Source organism: Fringilla coelebs (genome assembly GCF_963513975.1).
Source record: "Fringilla coelebs genome assembly, chromosome: 8".
Classification (NCBI taxonomy): Eukaryota; Metazoa; Chordata; class Aves; order Passeriformes; family Fringillidae; genus Fringilla; species Fringilla coelebs.
In genome coordinates, this window is record NC_140066.1 from 16,707,756 (window position 1) to 16,727,544 (window position 19,789).

At 37.8% G+C, this 19,789-nt stretch overlaps 1 protein-coding gene across 1 annotated transcript in view; it reads left to right on the forward strand.

The window, feature by feature from the left end:
* The first annotated feature begins 805 nt into the window (after window positions 1-805).
* The window catches only part of USP54 (ubiquitin specific peptidase 54), a 91,928-nt gene continuing 72,944 nt past the window's right edge, over window positions 806-19,789 (forward strand). The window contains exon 1 of the mRNA XM_084210897.1: window positions 806-1,038. The gene's annotated coding sequence lies outside the window, so the exon portion shown is untranslated. The remainder of the gene's footprint in view (window positions 1,039-19,789) is intronic.

Consider the following 19,789-nt stretch of genomic DNA (forward strand, 5'->3'; position numbering starts at 1 on the left):
TTGTTTATCCACGTAGCATTGAGGTACCGACTGGTCATGGAAATGGTGGTTGCCACAGTTATCCTCAGGTTCTCTCTATATGCATGGTCCTGAATTCATAGGGAAACACCTATTTATTTCAGTGGGCTTGAAAAGCGTTCCTTGGGTGTCACCAAAATTACACCAATACTATCACACCAGAGTTAATATTACCATCAGTCTGCAATGGTGACAGAGATTGCAAGGTAGAGTTGACACAGTTGAGGGAATACGAGATTTATAGTAATTTTACATATTGTCTAGTATTCAGAAAATCACATTACAAATTTCTAAAATATCTTAGTCAATTTTCCCTCATCCTGAGATAGTCTAATTCACACCTGAAGTACGCATGGTGTTGAACACCCCATGTCTCGGCTCTAGCCTGTCAGCTAACTCAGCTCACACGAACTACAAGCAAACTTTTGTAGGACATGAACGTGTCTGCTTCTTCCAGCCGTGTCTCGCAGCTAGCACTGCCCACGTTTGGCAGCTCCGGGCAATCCCGCAGCGTTTCCCGGCAGGCAGCGCCGTGCCCATGCGGCAGCGCCGCCGCCCCGCCCCGCGCTCCCTCAGCCCTCTCGCCAGAGGAGGCGCCCGCCGCCGGCGCAGCCCGCGGCTCTCGCGGGAAGATGGCGGCTCTCGCGAGAGGCGGGCGGCGCGGCTGCCCGTAGCTATGGCAGCGGGGGATGAGCGCGCCCGGCGGGACCCGCGCGCGCGGACAGGTGGGGACTGAAACCGCTCCCGGAGTGCGGGGCTTTGCTCTCCTCCCGTCCTGTCCCCTCAGGAGAAGCCGCGGCCGGACCCAGCTGTTCACTGGCTGCTTGACCGTGTGCCCGGAGCCCCGCCGGTGGCGACCCCCGCTCTGCGCTGTGGCGCAGCCCCCGCCCGCCTCGGCCGGGCCGCAGCGGGGTCCGTGCGGGACTCGGCCGGGCCCGAATCCCGCCCCGACCTCCGGCGGGACTGGGCGTGAAAGGCCCCTCTGCCCTGCACACCCGCAGAAGAGAGAAGGAGTAGCAGGTACGAGAAAAAGAGAATGCTAGAGGCTAAAAAGGTATTAGCGGGGGTCTTTGAAATAATAAGGGATGTTGTATTATCTTGGCTAATAACCCAGGCGTGGTCCGTTGCCGTCAAAAGTTAGACTTGCGTGGGAGCTGCTGTTGGTTAGAAGAACCTCCTCAGGATTTAATCGACTATGTTGGTCTAAGGTAGTTAAAACCATGTGCTTTTTCCCCCACTCTTTTTAAAAGAAAGCAGAAGCTCTTTGCATTGCCAGAGTCGGATTTCCCTTAAAATCTGTCTTTGAGTAGAAGGATTATGAGTGGACATTCATGAGGACTACAGCCATAAATAGAAACCATAACAATATGCACCCTCTGCTTTCAAAAAGTTGCAGGCACAATGGCTTTCTGGTCTTTCAGCTATGTGAACTTCTCGTGGGTATTGTAATGGCCGATCGTGTGTTAAAAAAATTCAAAAAGCTTTTCAGATTTCAGAACAAATTCTGAGGGTTTTAATCACGGGAAAAAGATGCGTATGAAAAGGGAGGGAAAATAGCTGTGTATTTCTCATGCAGCTTGAATGAAAGACGCGTGTACTGAAAAAAATTTCTCTAAGCTTGTGCTACTTTTCAGACTTAAAAAAAATCTCCAACGGAAAGATTTTGTGTTGCAATGTACTTGACGCTGAGTAGCAGTTTTGGAAAACAGCAGCAGCACCGATAGTCTTGTTTTTGCTTCAAGAGTGAGGGGAAGTACTGCTGTGCTGTGAACTCAACTGGTGAGGTAGCACATGACTTGAATATGACAGCTTTTAAAAATAATTAGAAAAATGTCTTATGGGCTGAAAAATATTTGTCAGCCTGTTGAAATCTGTTCTCATTTAGGAAGTGATAGAGATAATAACAGTTTAATCAGATAGGATAGTCTGTAAGTTCTATTCCATCACCTAATCAAAATTATATCTAATCAAGCATGTTGCATATCATTCAGACTGGATTAAATAGGAGCTTTATTTTTCTGCTCATTTGTTTCCTTCTCACCTGGTAATGTCTTCTATGAAGTCTTTTGCCCCAATGTTCTTGGGGTGCAGTGAGGGAGTAAGAGTGTGCCTGATTTGTCCAGTGCATTTACAAATTTACAAATTTGCATTTATAAATTTACAGTTACCCCAGAGAATTTAGATGTTTTGGAAGCAACTGTAAAACATTTCAGTTCATTTCTTTCAGGCATTGCAGGTAAGAAATATACCAGTTCTTCTCTCAATTCTGGGTTAAGTGTCTATTTTGAGACCGTAGTCACAAGTTTGTTAGAAAGGATAATGGGAATTTAAATCCTTCTCTGTCTAGTCTTGGAGATGTTATTAGGGACTAAGCCTTCTTAGGCGAGTTTTCATGGACAGTACATAGAAGAGAAAGTGTGTTTATTTCCCAGTTTGTGGAGCTTCAAAAAGTTTGTTACCTTGAGAGGCTCATTGACTTTGAGGACTCTATAACCATACCAATGTAAAGGACAGTTGTGCCTGTCCAGAATCACTTTTGGTCCAGCTGTACAAATTGCAACAGATGCTATTAAAAAAAACTGAGGTAAGAGGATGAACGAATAATAAAAACTCACAGCTATTGTTTGTTTTGTTTTTTTTTAAAATCTGCTTACCTAACTTCAGAACCAACAAAACTGTCTTATAATTAACATACCTGTCGATACCTGTAGAGCTTATTAGTATTTTCATTTTTTCTCGTGCAGCCTTCTGAATACCTTACACATCCTTCAGTTTCCTGACATATGTTCCGCACACATTTATTCAAACAGTTTATTTTAATTTGTTCTCTGAAATACTTCTTGTTTACTTTTAAATTTCTTTATTTTCTGTCAATAGTGGCTACAGGCACAATTCCAAAGCCATCTTATATTCTGTCACTGAAGGTCATTCCCTAAAAAAGACATGCAGTTCTTGATGGCAGAGAGGAGCACCATGAAATTTTATTACTGACTGTCAAAGAATTTGGATTGGCTTGCTTGGGTCCCTCAATTGGTCCTGTTAATTGCAAGTCAAGTAATAGGCAATCCCCAATCCTTAGGATTTTGCCTTCTTCCCTTCATCTGTAGGCAGCCCCATTGCCTAGGCTTATGCTCTGTGTGTGAGACTGCTGGGAGGAGACATCTCCTGGTGTACTCTGGACACTTTCTAAGACAAATGAGACAATGTAGGCGATCTCTTATTGTGTCTCTTGACATACAAGTTTAGTGTGCAGTTCATTTCTTCTTTATTTTTTTGTTATGTCACTTGATGCGTGGGGTTTCTTGTTCTGGAGCCAGGGAAGGTTGGGTTTAGGGGCATCTCACCAGCCACTGTCTATGGGACACTGTGGGTGTAATGTTTGGCCAGACTAGGATATGGCTGGGCTGTGCTACTCTGCTTTTATAGCAATAGACTGTGTACAGCTTGGTTACTCAGCTTGCAGAACGTATGTACAGTCATTCAGCTGGGAAGTTAACCTGTTGGGCCTTTCCTAAAGTTACAGTAAGTGTTTTATATTTGGAGTTATTGGAAAAGGAAGGAAAAACTTCAGTTTGTCAGCACCTTAGTAAAAACCAAGGAACCTGCAAGAGGCTCTTACTTTTTTGACACTTTCCAAGATTTGTGAGTTGTATGAGTTCTGTTTCAGTCTCAAATATTAGGAGTAATATTTTGTGTTCATGGAGTGTAAAACTTTCAGTAGATTTTGTTGTGCAGTGCCTTAAGTTTGTGATGTAAAGGTGATCTTAAAGGCACTGCATTAAAAGTTGCTGTGTCTATTCAGTCCTGTAGCAGTGATTGCGTAGTAAAATGGAGAACTGTGGTGCCTGCTGAGTGTTTCTTGTGATTGCTCCCAAACTAGTAAAAGGCAAAGGAAAGGGCTGGATGTGGTTTTGAGGCTGAAGACCATTTTTGTTCAAATTATGAAAGCATGTGGAAAATTATGTACTGTATGACATAATCCGTAATTTTTTTGTCTAACGTGATTTTGAAGAAATACTGTAAAAATATGGCTTCTCTACTATTATTCATGATAGCTTGTAAATAAATCCATTTCTGAATTAAAGCTGTCTTCAAGTAATAGAATACAATGTTGCTGCTACAAGTTTTGTTTAAACATTTTGACTATAAATACATCATAACAACGTGGAAAGTAAATTTGATATTCTTTTTATAGAGTACTGTGACCATTTTCTTAAAATCTTTAAACCTTTGAACACACCTTTGAACAAGGCATCTGAAGAGAGCTTTAAGCAAGACTGAAATTTTAGCTTTAAGACCTGCATATTGGTCTCTTCTTTCTTGTCTTTTCTTTATTAATGAAACCTCTGAAAGCTTTGTACTTGTACAGAGGAAATGATAATTGGGTATCTGAGAGTCAGAAGTAACCTTTATCCACAGAATGATGTGTTGTGCTAGTGCTATACTAGTGCTATAATTTGCACTGTTCCTCTGGCACTCTCCAGAGACTCTGGTCTGGAGGTGGTATCTGAGGAGGAAGAGATTACTTCTGTTTGTTCATTTTTTTCTTAAGTTGCTTGGGTTTTTTTCAGAAATGCAAATTGACATTTTGAATTTTGAGTTTGATGAGAGCAGGACTGAGCCTGACAAATCAATTTGCAAAGGCCAGGGCTGTCAGATGATAATAGCTTGCCTTCATTACTGGCCAGTTTAGATTTGAGCCAATGACCTAGAGGTGAAAAGCTCAGTATTGTATTACGAATCCTCTGATCTATCCATATGTTCTCTTGTTTAAGGTCCCTGTAGTCCTCTTAAACAGAACATGCAGTAAATATTGAGCGTTGTTTGCACTTGTAAATATTAGAACAGTGTCCATTCCAGTTGTCTGCTGTGCGTGTGAGGACACTGCAGTTAAATATAGTAACAATTTCTTACACTCTCTGGCTTTTCATGAGAAACCCTCATACAAATCCAACCATATGGCAAAACCCAGCATTATCCTAAAACCATTAACAAAGAACCTTTTGCTGCCATTAATGGGAAAATGAATCTACAGCTCTAAGTAGCCTACTGGGAGTTATTAACAACATCAGGCTACTGCTAAGAAAATGAACTTAAATAAAATATCATTAGGAGCTGAGTCATCCCACCAACACTTCTGCATGTTGTATCCAAGTTGGTATTTATCTATGAAAGCCTTTTCAGAGTATATTGTCTTTATTACTCCTCTACTTTTTTCTTCATTGAGTATCTTTAATGCTGTAAAAAAGCGTAATGGAAGACCATTTGCATGGATTTCATAAAATAGATTCAAAAAAGTATTTGAAATGTCCAGACGGCTCATGAACTATTTTCCCATTCATTCGGAGGTAAAATGTTCCTAGGCAACCTAGTGAGGGGGTCAACAAATGTAAATACTTGGGCAAGTGATTCTTAGTTTCTAAGGCTATTAAATTACTGTCTACAAGTCACAGTTTCTGTGAGCTACAGAAATAATAAAATTAACATTTGTATGTGTTTGGATTGTCTTTTTATCTCCTTATACCTTCTCCTCCAATCCTTAATCTCATTTGACTTCATATCAACAGAGACTGCTGTTTCTGTATGGATTGATCTGCTGCCAAATCAAATATAAAGAGGTGAATTTCCTGCTTTCCCCTCACAATGAGAGCAAATTAGGTCTTTTTCCACTCCATGACCATTAATTTTCATGTAGTGTAGAGGAACATAAGTTATTTTTGAGATCTCTGGGGGTTTTATTTCAAAATGTTGAAAATTGGCCGACTGATTCAAAAGGTATTGGTAGGAAACCTGTTTTGGTCATATGCTTCTGTGGGCAACAACAAAAAAAAATTACTGCCAAGTTACTAGTGAAACAAGGTATATAATTATGGTGTGTGATGTATCCTTGGTGCAATTTGTTTTCTCCCTCTAGAGAGTATCAGCTAGAGTAACCCTCTTGGGGCACTATTTTCCTTTTTGCATAGCAATTTCTAGTAGACGGGACATGAGCTATATCTCTTTTGTAATTTTCCCCCCACTCCTTTTGATGGCACTGCACTCATTTTCCAAGGGTTCTGTTGTTGAAAGCAAAATATCTGAATCCTTGGAGGTTTTTGAGAATTGTAGAAATTAGGGTTTTAAAACTCATAGATACAATTTATGAATGTTTCCCTCTTTCAAATATCTCTCCAAACCTGAAACTATGCCTTTTTTGGTTTTATTTTTCTTTGTTTTATTTGGTGGGGTTTTTTTTTGTTTTGTTTTGGTTTGGTTTTGTTTTGTGGTTTTGTTTTTTTTTTTAATGCAGGTATTTTTTTTTAATGCAGTTCATTGAGTTGTGGTTGTCTGTAAAAGTGTGGCAGAACATGAACCCTGGTGATCTTTTAATTATTTTGCAATAAACTTTTTACATTCTGCCATAATTGATGTGATGTGTGCATTTGATCAAGCACGCAGTCCTTGAATTTGAAGGGTAGAAGTCTGGCTTTTCGAATTGTATTCCCTTTTGTCTTTTACAACTCTGAAAATTCAGGCAGTTAAACTTCAGCTGCTTTCCCATCCTATTTAAATTGAAGCCGTGAATGTGGGTTTATTGTGGATACCTGTTTTTAGAATGCAGTCAAGCTTGCTAGATGGTGTAAACAGTTTAGTGCCATAAACTGGCACAAAAGAGCAGGTTTGAAAATAAGCTTTACAAATAAGCAGCATGTAACTACTGGTTCAAAGGTAGAAGCAGGTAGGATGAGCTGTCATAACCAATGGTCACATGTTAGTGTCTTGACTAGAAGGCTTTTCTTATGGAACACTTTGGCTCACCAAAATTTATGCAGAAGTACATGCTGCTGGTCATGTGTATGGTGGGAACAGTTCACATATGAGAAGCCTGCAGGGAATCAAGGGGAAATTAGCTTTTTAAATTTTTTTTATCCTATCTGCTTGTTTATTTCTCATACTTGGTAAATGTAAATCAGTATTTGTAGTAGATATTGTTTGGTGGATGTAATTAATATGGTTTAATTTTTAAAAAATTATATGTGGTTTATTACATTTTGAATTTTGAAAATAATGAATGGACTAAAAATATGTAAGAGTGATTCAGATGTGGGAGACTGTTTGAAGAGGAGGAATCTTCTGTAAGTATTTCCACAAAACATGAAAATAAATGTGTTCTGGGAAATAGTTAATCAGTAAAGTGTGTCACAAAGCAGAGAATAGCAAAAGACTTTATAATCCTCCAGTTTGTATTCCCAGTACAGTGAGTTTATAAATGGATCAATAAACAACAGCTAATGCATCTCAGCATGTTGATACATGGGCTGTTACTGTGACATGGAAACAGGTTAATGTCCTCAGTAGATCTGCCTGTTATTCAAGAAAATAGGTCATGGTGTAGGGGAAGGGAAAGGAAAATAAAAGAGAAAAAAAAAAGGGTTGATTTTTTTTTTTTTTTTTTTTACTCTTCCTGTTCATTAAAACTTCTTCAATATGCTGCATCTGAAGGGTGCTAATGAAAAGACAGCAAAACTTCATAAACATTGGGATAGTAAACTGCAGCACTGTCTCTGATGTCTCTTATGGACACTTACCACAACAATCTATGCAGTACTTGTAGCAGATGATATCTGGGGAGCTTATGTAAATACTTTTGAAGTATGTTAAAAAAAGGTGTTGCCAGCAAAAACTTTTGAGTTCTTTGATTATGGATGCTTGATAGATTTTAAATAGAGATTTATTTATTTTTCTCAAAGCGAATCAGGAAAAAATGCCATGGTGTGAGTTTGGCAGTGTTGCAGTTTTCATTTAAGTGGTGTTTTTATGATATTCCTTATTTGTTTAAATTCTTGAAGACAGACAACTTCCACAGATTTTTCAGGGAAGGTTTTCAAAACTTCGCTTAGGTTACTTCTCTTAAAATGCATTGCTTCAGGAGACGATGGAGTAGGAGAGACTCTCCCTTTCCTGTTAGCAAAAACTAGCAGGGTTTAAGACTGTAGTTTTATTATGGAAATAGCCATCTTTTAAGATATATCTTCTGTTGTGCAAATGTGTTCTCTTTAAGGGCTCTTCATTTTTGGGAGAGATAGAAAGGTAGTTTAATTAATTTAGTAATGTATTTCTTCAGTCAGTCCATATACTGTTTTTAATAATTGTAGCAGTGATAGTCAGCTGTATTATTGTCACATAAATGAAGATATTTACCACTTACCCATTATGTTTTCGTCTGTTCACTTTCTGCATGTGATGGATTCTCCTCTGCCTGTTTGTCTGATATTGCAGCTGCAGCCTGGAAAGGTAACTGGGCAATTTCACTGTATTTGATTCTTGCCTGGTAGGAACCAGCAGCAACCACAGGAAGAAGATGTGGTAGAGTCTTGTTATTTCCACTAGAACAGAGGATTTTTCAGACTCAGGGATAAAGAGGGACGTTTTCAAATTGAAGTTGCTTTTTCTGATGGCATAGTTGCAGAAACATTTCTAGACAAAAGCAACAGTACTGGGAAAATCTCGTTTTTCAGGATTATTCTGCAAAGGAACACTTGAGATTATGGTAAGTTTTTGGAGAGAAAACATGGAAAATGTATGACTGTTGTAGTGTCATGGTCAACTGAATTGCTTAATTCTGCTCTTAAATATAGTACTTCGGGTATTGATTACAAATTTGTTTTGTTCTTTTCCTTCTGATAAGGAATGCATGTACTACTTGTACAGGAGTTAGAATTGATATGCCATTTGTCAATAAATTTTAACCTTTGATATATTTTATCTCATGTATGCATAATAAATAAAAAATATTTAAAGTTGTTTGGACAAGAATCTAAAGCCTAAAATTAGACTTCTAATTAATCCTAAACTGTTTAAAAATATTTGGATTTTTAAATTTGGATTTTATTAAAAGAAAACATAAAATACTAACTTGTTTTAGTATTGTTCTACTTCAAATGTAGCTATCTCTGTTAGGTCTGAAAATGGTTGTCTTAGGTGTAGCTCTTCCCTGATATCTCTGCTGTCCCACTAATGGTATCAGTAAAAAATGCACAACAATATTCCAGGTTGTTCCTTGGCTTTCTTCCTTCCTATCCCAGCTTGTCAGGAGTTAGTTTGAGTAATGACATATATACTAAATGCCATTCTTATCCAAAGTTGTGAATAAATTATGATATGCATCTTTGGCTGTACTTGGGAATGGTATTGAGTATTAATAGACTCAAATTTTGATTGTTACTTCAATAAAACAATTGAAATACTATTCTTGAGGTGAATTCTGAGAATTCTAGTGGCATTTTTTTGTTTCCTGCATACTAAATTTTCAGTCCTTCTGTGTAATGCCAGCCTATTGAGCTGATATGGGATTGCCAATATGTCTCTGCTTTAAATAGGACATAAAAATGTCTTCACCGGTCCAGTCAAACTAATGTTGTCATTTGGTTTGTTAAAATCACTCATAAATATGACATTGGAACTTTCCTCAGGAAGCATGTGAAGTACGTTATCAATTTATGGACATAAATTAAAACAGGAAAGGTTCTGACTGGTGATAAGGAAGATAGTTTTCCCCACTCCATTGACAGCTGTGCATTTGAAGGAGAGGCAATCCAGTCTACATCCCTAGAGGATTTTAAGTCCCAACTGGATAAAGCCCAGAGCAACCTGATCTGACCTTTCAGTCATGCTTTCAATGTGAGGTTAGGTGATAAACCTCCTCTGGGATCCTTTCTAGCCTCAGTTATCCTGTGGCTCTGATGTACTTGTTGATCACACTCATTTTCAGCATTCTTTCTTCCTAATTGGTGAGCTGTTCATTTGGAGCGTTCAGTAAATTCCTTTGGTAAGAATGGCATCACATGAGACTGGAGGCACCAGTGCATGGGGAAAGGGAGTGCAGCAAATTGCTGTCCCACTGTCTTGATAAGCAGCTGTGGCTGCGGACAGATTAACTCCTGCCTTAAAGAATATTCCTGTGAAGGTTTAGTCTAGATTAAGCCATTTTCCTAAGAGGACTTAACCAAACGATGAAATTCTTTGTTCTAAATTCTAATAAATTATGCAGGACCTTGACTAAACAAACATTAATTTTTGTACAAGAAACAGATGATTCTCACACATTATATAATATTCAGAACAAGTTCTAATTGTGAGTAGGACATAGCATAACTTGGGTATTATGCAGGCAAGAAGAATTAGAGCAAGGGAGCCTGCACATTTTTTTCTTATAAAACAGACAAAATTTCTGAAGAGTTTAGTAGGGTTCCTAAGCAGGAAGTCACTAAGGCATTGTATAATGTGCCTGTTGCTGAACTAGTTGCTGCAACTAAATGTGTTTGGTTTCCTTTTTTTTTTTTTTTCTTTTGTTACTGATATAAACAAAGAAGGAGGCCAAAAAGAAATTTTGTTAAATTGCTGTCAGCTGTTGAGCAGACTGAACTGCATAAATGTTTTTCAAGAATAGCATTGTCAGTTACTTTTGATTGTTTGATAAGACAGAAAAGATGCATTTAGATTTAAAAAATAATCTCTTTGGGAGTTTTTTTTTGAGACTATAAAAAATCCTTTTGTCTTCCAAGTTGGAGTTGTCATGAGATAGGAAAAAAATATAGAAACATTAATAATTTATGCCTATAAGTATAACTAACAGCATTTTATGAAGAGGTCAATACTTGATTTAGGTTACAACGGGGAGGAAGAAATCTTATTTCTCTATCTAATAGTAATATTTTTTTAATAAAACTGGTTCTAGACTTAAACCAGGTCACTTTTGTTTTAAATACACTCTTTTGATTCTAGTGTTATCTTTTGGTGTGGGATGAAGATCAAATGGTTGATTTTCATGTGCGTGTTTTTGAGGAGATCTCCAGGTTGAGGGCCTGCCTGCCCCAGCAGAGCTGCTGGTGCTGTGCAGGGATGTTCTGCATTGCTGGTCTGCTTTGCCAAGTCACTTCGATAGAAGGAGGTGATGGCAGCGCTTTCTGGTGTGAATGCCAAAGTGAGATCCAGCTGCAATTGGTTTGGACTGCACACAGGTGGTGCAAACTGAAAAACAGTTAAAAAATATCTTGCCCCTTACTTTCCCCAATAATGATCTGATATCTGTCCTCCCACATGATGACTTTAGGCAATAAATAGAATTTTAGCACATAAATTAGTGTTTGAATTTTTCTTCCTCTGCCCACTCCCATTATTTAGGTGTGTAGTCACGCAGTTTTAATTCTACCAACATTCTTTTTCCTTAAAAAAAAATAAAAATCCAACCAGCTACTGAATATAAAGGAAAACTGTGTCAAATGAAACAAAAGATCTTCAATTCTTCCCCTTTTTATTCATATCAACCTGTTTGGTTTGTGTGGGTTTTAAAATATGTTTATTTTTTCTTTGTCAGAGTGGGGAGAAGTTGCCTTGGCTGCTTACCAAAGGAATTTTCCATTGACTGATAATTCCCACATAAATGAGAAGCAGTGATCATGATCTTGAATCCGTTAAGAACTAGTGCAGGCCAGCTCTGGGCTGCTCTAAGAGGTTGTGGAAAAAGTCTTGATTTTGATAAACCCTCAGTCTCATTTAATGAAGGCCAGCATTTTTATGTTATCATCCCTGGGTGCCCTAACTCAGGACAGCATGAAGACTCTTAGTTACTAGTGCTGTCCTTAATAGTGCTGTCCTTAACTCTTCCTCTGATAAGCAGTTTACCTCCTCAGAAGAAATAGAAAAAGTAGCGCAACAAAAAGTGCGTTTGCAACAGTAGCTGGTATGTAGGTCTTTGTGGTTTTCCTATCTGCTTTCATAAACGATTTTATTATTGATCTGAGAAACATAATAATATTAATGTAACACTACATAGATAAGTCTAGACAAAGCCAATCACTGGAATTCTGGCTTTTGAAACATGGACACTTGTAACTTTTTATATTAGTCAGAACTTCCCAAAAAAGCTGATGGTCAAACAGGTGTTTCTGTCAACTTTTTTCTCCTGTTTGGGCTTTACAAAATAAATGGCACACCTGCAAAGTCTAATTACTTAGTAGTTCCTTCAAGTGTTTAGCACTACTTGCAGGGTATAATTATCCAGCTGACTTTAGAGCAGGAAAATAATGTTCTTCTGCCTCAAAGGCATTCACTTAAATGTCTTGATTTCTGAATTTGAGGACAGAGGGTGAAGCATGTGTGTGTTTGCCTATCATCTCCACGTTCTTTGGGAAATGCAATGCCAAATCCAGTGCCTTCCTCTAAGCTTACCTGGACTTAATGTCACAGCTTATCCCATTTGCAGATTGAGATCTTTGAAATCATGGTTTTGAAAATTGAAAGTTGAAGTAGGAAAATTATCACTGCCAAAAATCCATTTAACATTTTTGTAAAGAAACCTGTGCTGGAGGAAATACTTCATGTATTTTCAGGGCGGAACTGCTTTGGAGATTCTTTAAAGGGTTGGTAGGGAAATTTTTCCTCTGTTGCACTAAGATTTTTTAAAATCCATACTGGTCCTGCCAAAATTATTTGGTATTTACACTAAGATAATGTGTAGCAGGATTTGTCTCCACTTGAATGATGTCAGTTCCGCTTCCACAACTAGAGTAGCCTGTTTCTTGCAGACAGAAGTTTCTACCAGGAGGGAATTTCTGTGATTTCAGTGGCTGTTGCTGCCTTAGGCAGCAACTCATGACTGGAATTGCAGACGTGTTTACAGCTGCAATCAGTCCTGCTTTCTTAGGTTGTTTAAATTTCAGCCTTGTGAGCTTTTTATTCCTATTGAAGGGCATAACAGGAAGATATGTTTACTGGTACCTTTGGATTTCAGGATACAGCCGGGATACCAACACTGAAAGCTTTGTGTTATGAATGACATAAATTTTATATGTCATTTCATTGCATGTTTAGTTATGTTTTAATTAGAAATATAACTCTGCCTAGTAGATAATCAAGTAGAATTGCTAGGCAAAGTATTAGAATGCATATTTAAAATGGTGTAAATTTGCAAGATGCTATAACAAAAAGCAACAATATCTATTATGTAAGTAATCGGGAAATAAATTGATGTGCATTGCATCTTTACACTTCATGCAATTTCTGCCTCTTTTGTAAACTCCAGTGACATCACTTGTTTACTCAGCTCTTCTGTATCCTTTGCAGTAAGGAGAATTAAAACATGAAGGAAAAGTCAGAAGAACTTGAGTCAGGTGTTTTGATTTCAGACATTTGTGAGCCTTAATACTGAGTTTGCTTATCACGTGTTTTGCAACCAGTTTTTAAGTTGCAAAGCTGTTCATCTGTCAAAGGGGAAACAAATACAAAGGAGAGGAGGTTGGTAAATACTTAAGAAAGGAGTATGCACCATTTATTTTGCTTCAATAATGTCTTTAGGTTTAGCTTATTCATTCAAATAGTAACTGTTTGTGGGCTGGTACTGTGGAAAAGATTATGAGAGTTCAAATTTCAGAAGAATGAGAACCAGGCCACTAACTACTGCATTAGTTTATACTCAGTACTTATTACATCAGTATTCATTCTATCCTTTCCTGTTAAATTGTATGTAGCTGTTACCCAGGCATAGTAATGCATGTGTTTTAGTCGGGGTCAGCTGCTTTATATGGCACCACTCCATTGCTGCTTGTGAGGGATGTCCACAAATGAGGCTTCCTCTGACAAACAAGGGGTTGAAGATTTATTTTATTGTCTTTGCTACATAAGCAAGCAGAATTCTTTTTACTGTTTGAAGATTCAAAGTAATCCTGGTGAACTCAGTTCTGGACATGTTTTTCAGCTTTTCTTTTTTACTGGAATTCTGTTTTGAGTTTTTCAATGCAGATATTTCAACAAAATTAACTTTGACATCATATCATAAGTAGCCAGAATTGATGGGCACAGAGGCTTGGCTTGTCAGAAGATGTTAGTGTAGAACTTGGTATAAAATTTGGGTGTTCTGGCTGTTCCGGTGCTGTCACATTCCCAGTTCAGTGAGAAGAGGAACCAGATCTTGAACTGTCTGTCTTCTTACAGAAATAGTTCTAAAATCTGTTACATTCTACTGGGGTGGAAATTCTTGGAGGATATGTGAAGTAGCATAATGAAACATTACAATGAATTCTTTTGAGTTAGCAAATGATTTTGCTAGTGTAACTTATGTACATATCTATACACAAGAGACAAAAATTAGATTTAATTACAAATATTACCTTCACAGAACAGGCTTTTTCTGGACAGTAATCAGCAGTAATTATTTCTTGTTATAGGTCCTGACCATGTAGACAGGATGCAACTGAGCTTACAGTTAAAACTAAGTATAAACAAGCATTGTAAATGCAGACTGTACTAACGGTTCAAATTATGTGATAAGAATTACTAAACTAAATATGTTTGTATTGAATTCCAGTGTGACTGTGAATGGAGCAGATGTATTATATTCACATGCTATCATGTTGCAGACAGTGAAATAAATAGGGGTGAGTTCTTACTTCTTTCCAAGTTTAAGGGTAATATTAGGAGACTGCATCAATGTGATTTTTTTCCTATCAATAGCTGTCACATATATGAGGTAGCAGTACAAAGTCTGCAAGGTGATGTGCCTCTTATTATGAAAATTTTCCTGAACATATTAAGTTCTTGAGCTTTGAGTTGAAATGATTGTTATGGGAACTAGTAATCAATCTACTTCATGTAAAAGAAAAATCAAGCAGTTAGTATTTAATATCTGTTCCAAAATATACTGAATGCCATCCCACTTCAAACTGGCCAGTAAAATGATATCTCATTAGTGATTTAGTTGTGATTAGTGATTAATATTAGTGTTCAAGATTAATATAATTTGTAATATTTTTACTACCTTCCAACCATTAATCCTTTAGTATCCCTATAGTAAAAAAGCAAGTAAATAAACAAAATCCTTCTCCAAAATCTGACCAATTGAAACCTGAATATTTATCCTTGTAAATTACTTTATCTCATCCACTATCTTACTTCTTTTGGTCGCTGATATTTTTGGGAAGATTAAATTTCAATGAAGGGAAGGGCCAGAAGACTATGAGTATGCTTACTGTACACGAAAGATAATGAGCAGTTTTTTAGTTTTATGTAATCATTGCATAATTCTTGTGAAAAGGAAATAAACAATTTGGGTGCCTGGTGAATAACCTACAATACGCTTAAGAAAACATAGGTATTAGTTATCTTTAACTCATGTATTTTAAACTTTTTTGTTCCTGTTCTTTGTTAGTATTTTAAAATAATGTAATCAAATATTTACATCTTCAACTGCCACATATACATGTACTATAATAAGGGTATTATTATGCAGTTTAATTTTGGGCAAGGACAGCAAGTTACTAAGGTTTTAAAAGTAATAGTACAACAATATAGGAATGTACAGAAGGGTTACTGGGTTTGTGTTCCGTGCTATCAACACTGTGAGAGCCATCGTATTTGTAGGATCATTTCTGTCAGGCTTAATCCTGTTTGTTTTTTTTTTTTAAATCTGCAATCCCTTCTTCAGTGTATATGCTTGAATTTTGTGAACAAAGTACTGCGTGTGTGCGTCCCATCCAACCCAGCTCCGTCTGCCCGGCTGGCTGTAGAGACAGATTTTATAATGGACACAGAAACGACGCTAATATGCTGCAAACGATCTGGTAATTGTTCTCCCTTGCTAGTGTGATTGTTAAGTGGATTGCAGAGCTCTGTTTTTGTTCCTGTCTCAGTGCGGCTCTCCTGCGTTGGCATTGCACTAGGAGTGGCCACCCCGGTGGGAAGTGTCCCTTCCTTCTGCAGGGCCGTGTCCTGACCTTTCCGGAGGGCTGCACAGCCTGGGGCCGCCCTGGAGCATCGCTGCCCACTGAGCTGCACTCACCGCAGTGCCCTCCTAGCAGCCACAGAACCATGGCTTTGCAACGGAGGGGTTTCATAGACAGCATGGTTTTGTAAGATGGACTAGAAGTAAGAACTATGGAAATACCTTTAAAGCATAAGCAGAAGAGGAGTATAAATGAGCATCAGCACAAGAAGGAAATAAAACACATACTTTTTCACTATGGAAAACCTACTGGGGTAGGTTATTTATTAGGTTGGATACTGATGGCATGCATCCTTTGACTGGTTAAGGAAAAAAAAGTGATGGAAGCTATGTCAGTACAGCTAGCTGCCCTCTGAGATGCTGGAACACTTGAAAATGTAAAGAGGGTGGGTAAAGAGAGGAAAGGTCTATAATTTCCTGTATCCTGTCTTCCACATTTTCAACAAGTTCTTGCAGAGAGTATAAGCCTCTGGGAGACAGCAGGAACATGAGGCACAAGCACGATGAATTTAGGAAGAGTAAGTAGTCATGCCAGTCTAATTTTCTTCTGTAACATGACAATAAGGCCAGTGAATTGACAAGAAAAGTGTGACTGTTAGTATTTTTCATGTTGGTGAGTTCTTTGGCAGTGTTTCTTGCTATAATACTGCAAACAAGGGAAGAAATGTGACCTCAAAGAAACTCTTGTAGAGTAGGAGCAAGACTTGGTGGATGACTGTGCCTAGTAGGTGGTTACTAATGATTGTCTGTCAGAATGAAATCGTTGTATTGAATGCAGATCTGCCACGGTCTGTTGGGTCTGTACTCATTCTGCTTCATTTCAATCTTCTTCTTAATGACCTTGATGATAGAATAGAGAGTGTGCTTACAAAATTGATTCACTAAAAATGCCCCTAGAACTTGGAGGGAATATATATACATAAGACACAATTTTATGAGCACAAAATTATTTTGAGAAATTTAAAAAGGTCTTAGGAGATAAATAGTGACAGATTGAAGTTCTACACTTAACAGAAATCATGAATACACAATTAGACTGTATGTAACAAGTAATTAGATGATAATTCTCCAGAATTCCTGATGTAAAAGGCCAAATGTTATACCAGGAGGGATAAAAAGAGACAGAACAATCTTTTTTTGTTTTTTTCTTTATCCATGTGTGAGTCCTCTGTTGAACTGTTGCATCTCACTAGGGCAGATGCCCTCAGGAAATAGAGTTCACCTGAGCAGAATTTGTGAGAAGAGTAAATAATTTGAGGTCTAGAAAATGAGGCCTAATTGGAAAGACTGAAATAATTTGAACTGGGGAGAGGAGTAAGCGTGCAAGTGCCAAAAAGAGAGCCAGAAGCTGTAATTTTATGTGTATGTGGTAGGCAATTTCAGGAAGGTAGGAAGTTGTTTGGTATAAAGCCCATCCATGAAAAAAAGGAAAGATGAGTGATCTTAAAATGTTGCAAAAACCGTAACTTAGGTCTCATCACGAACAAAGGACCGGTTGCTGAGATAGCTGACTGTTCTTTGTCCTCAGGTATTTTATTTAGCTGTTTTTTGAACAACAACATTATTTTTAAGATTGATGAACAGTACATATAGCCTTTTGGAATGTTACTGAGTAAAAAATGAACACTTTGTACGTGGAGACAATTTACCCTGTGTCAAGTATCCACATGACAAAATTGTGATGCAATCAGTCTTCATGTTGCCAGTCCTTTGAGTTCTAACAGCCTCTAACTCTAGCCTCATCTGTTTTTTTTGTTGGTATCTAACTAGGCAAGTAAGAGTTCTACCACACAAGCTTTGCAGCTCTTTTTTCCTTTTCATGGGCCCTAAACAAGCCTGTCAGTAGCTAACTTTTATTTCTTTCTCATTTTCATAATGACTTCAGTTGTTTCTCCAGCACTCTGGGTATTGGACGTATTATTAGCATATGAAAACAAGGAGTGTACTGTTGGTAATTGTCTTGTTTATAAAATCTTTCCCAGTTTCCATTGTCTGTTTCTCCACTAAGAAATTAATACAAGCTTTAGTTACCTAGGGGTGTAACATATGTTGTTAGTATACTTCGAGTCTTTATTTGCATTGTTATACCCTCGAATTTGTGTCTTTAATTATTGCAGTTGGAAATTACCTTACTTAGCATTCTTAGTTTCTGTTTGCTCAGAGAGATTTTGTGAGTCAAAGCCAACAGCCTGTGTACAGTGTAGCCAGCCAAACCTGAATTTTGCACCTGAGAATGGAATTTGTCACAGCTCCAAGCAGTTTTTAATGGAGTTTTTTGTTAAAGTAAATGTGAAGGAAATACCAGCATTTAGTATTCCTTTGCTCTAATAACTTATTAAGAGCTCTTTTCAATTTATGTTTTTGCCTAATATTTCCCTTCCTTTCTCCCATGGGCAGTCTTTACACACAGGGCAGATGTCTGTTATGGAAGCATTAGGAGTTCAGCATCCTGCAGGGAGACACTGGAGCTTTTAAGAGGTGGAGGTTTTTCCATATTACAGAAAGGATCAGGGTGACTGACTTAAAAATATTTGTTTTGGTTTTGAGGGGATCATTTGAACTTCTGTCTCTCTCTCTCTCCTCTGCTACTATTTTGCTTCTCCATCACATATAGAATTTGTGTTAAGTGCTGTGAATTCTATTATTTTTACTGCATCACATACCTTGCTTTCCTAGCTGGATGTTTGTGTTCATATTATCTGCAAGAAAAGTTACTGTTGACATTTATTATTTAAATGTTGATAATCAGCTTTTCCAGACAAATCTATGTGGAAAACTAACATTGGTGCTTTTTCAAGCTCTGGCCATATTTTAATGGTATTATTTTTAACCACTGGAGCCAGAAACTTTTGCTTTTAAGTAGAAAATGTAGAGTTAGCTGTATGAATCTAGTAGGTGATATCGATACTAGGAATAAATAGGAGGACCCTTACTGTAGTGGAATGCAAAGTAAGACAGTTATTGTCCAGGGAGACTCAATGATAAGATAATCTTTGAAAACTAAGCCTCAGAGAGAATGCCAGTAGCATCTGCCACTGGAACTGGAGGGTAAGACTGCTACGTAGGAGGAATGTGTAATAAAGAGATGCCGTAGTATGGAACTTGCAGGATGTTGCAGCCTCATCAACCAGCTCTAAGTACTGGGTGTAGGAGGCCAAGCCAGCATTTGGTGTGATTCAAATGATGTACTTAAGAAGGCCTGGGGTTTATGAGTGCTGTGATGCTGCTGAGCTGGGAGCTGAGCTGATGCCAGTGCCCGAGGTTAGGACACTAGAGCTGCTTTTCCCTTGCATGGTTGCAGTGAAATTTACGACAGCAAATGGCTGCTCATCAGTGGATAATTTCATGTTGTTTCTTATCTATTGTTTTTGAAAGCCATAGGTAGGTCAGAAAACTCATGGCTTTATTTTTTCTTAGACTTGGAATGTACATGCCTTAAATAATTTAGCTTTCTGGAACTGGAGTTCCTTGTTTAGCTGCATTTGCAAATCTACTGAGGAAGCACAGACCTGTCTTACCTACTGTTTATGTTGCATCATGTTGTACTTTCTGGGCTTGACTTAATGAAGATAATTAACTTTGGGCCAACAAAAATTACTTTTGCTTTGCTTTATTTGGTGGAGGAAAAATGCTGTTCATTGTGGAATGCTGGATTAGGCTATTAGATGTCATAATACCTAGTATTTGTCTGTCTCTTTGTAGGATAACATTAAAAAGCATAATAGAAGCTTTATTTATAAGCATAAAGTGTGGTATTATGAAGACTCTGTAGCAGAATTACAGTCCAAACTTGAAATTTAGTGAGACAGCTGCAGTCCCTTTCACTGTGGAGTTTGAATTATCTTATTGCAACAGAAGTAAATGAAGTTCATGTTATATTAGAAACTTAGTAGCTAAGTGCTCCTAAGTGACATCAATTTATTTAGAGAGCTAAAAGTACGCTGAATTTATTTAAGCTACTGAAATGTGGGTAAAAATCCAATGTTCCATACATAAAATAAAGTCCGGAAGTGA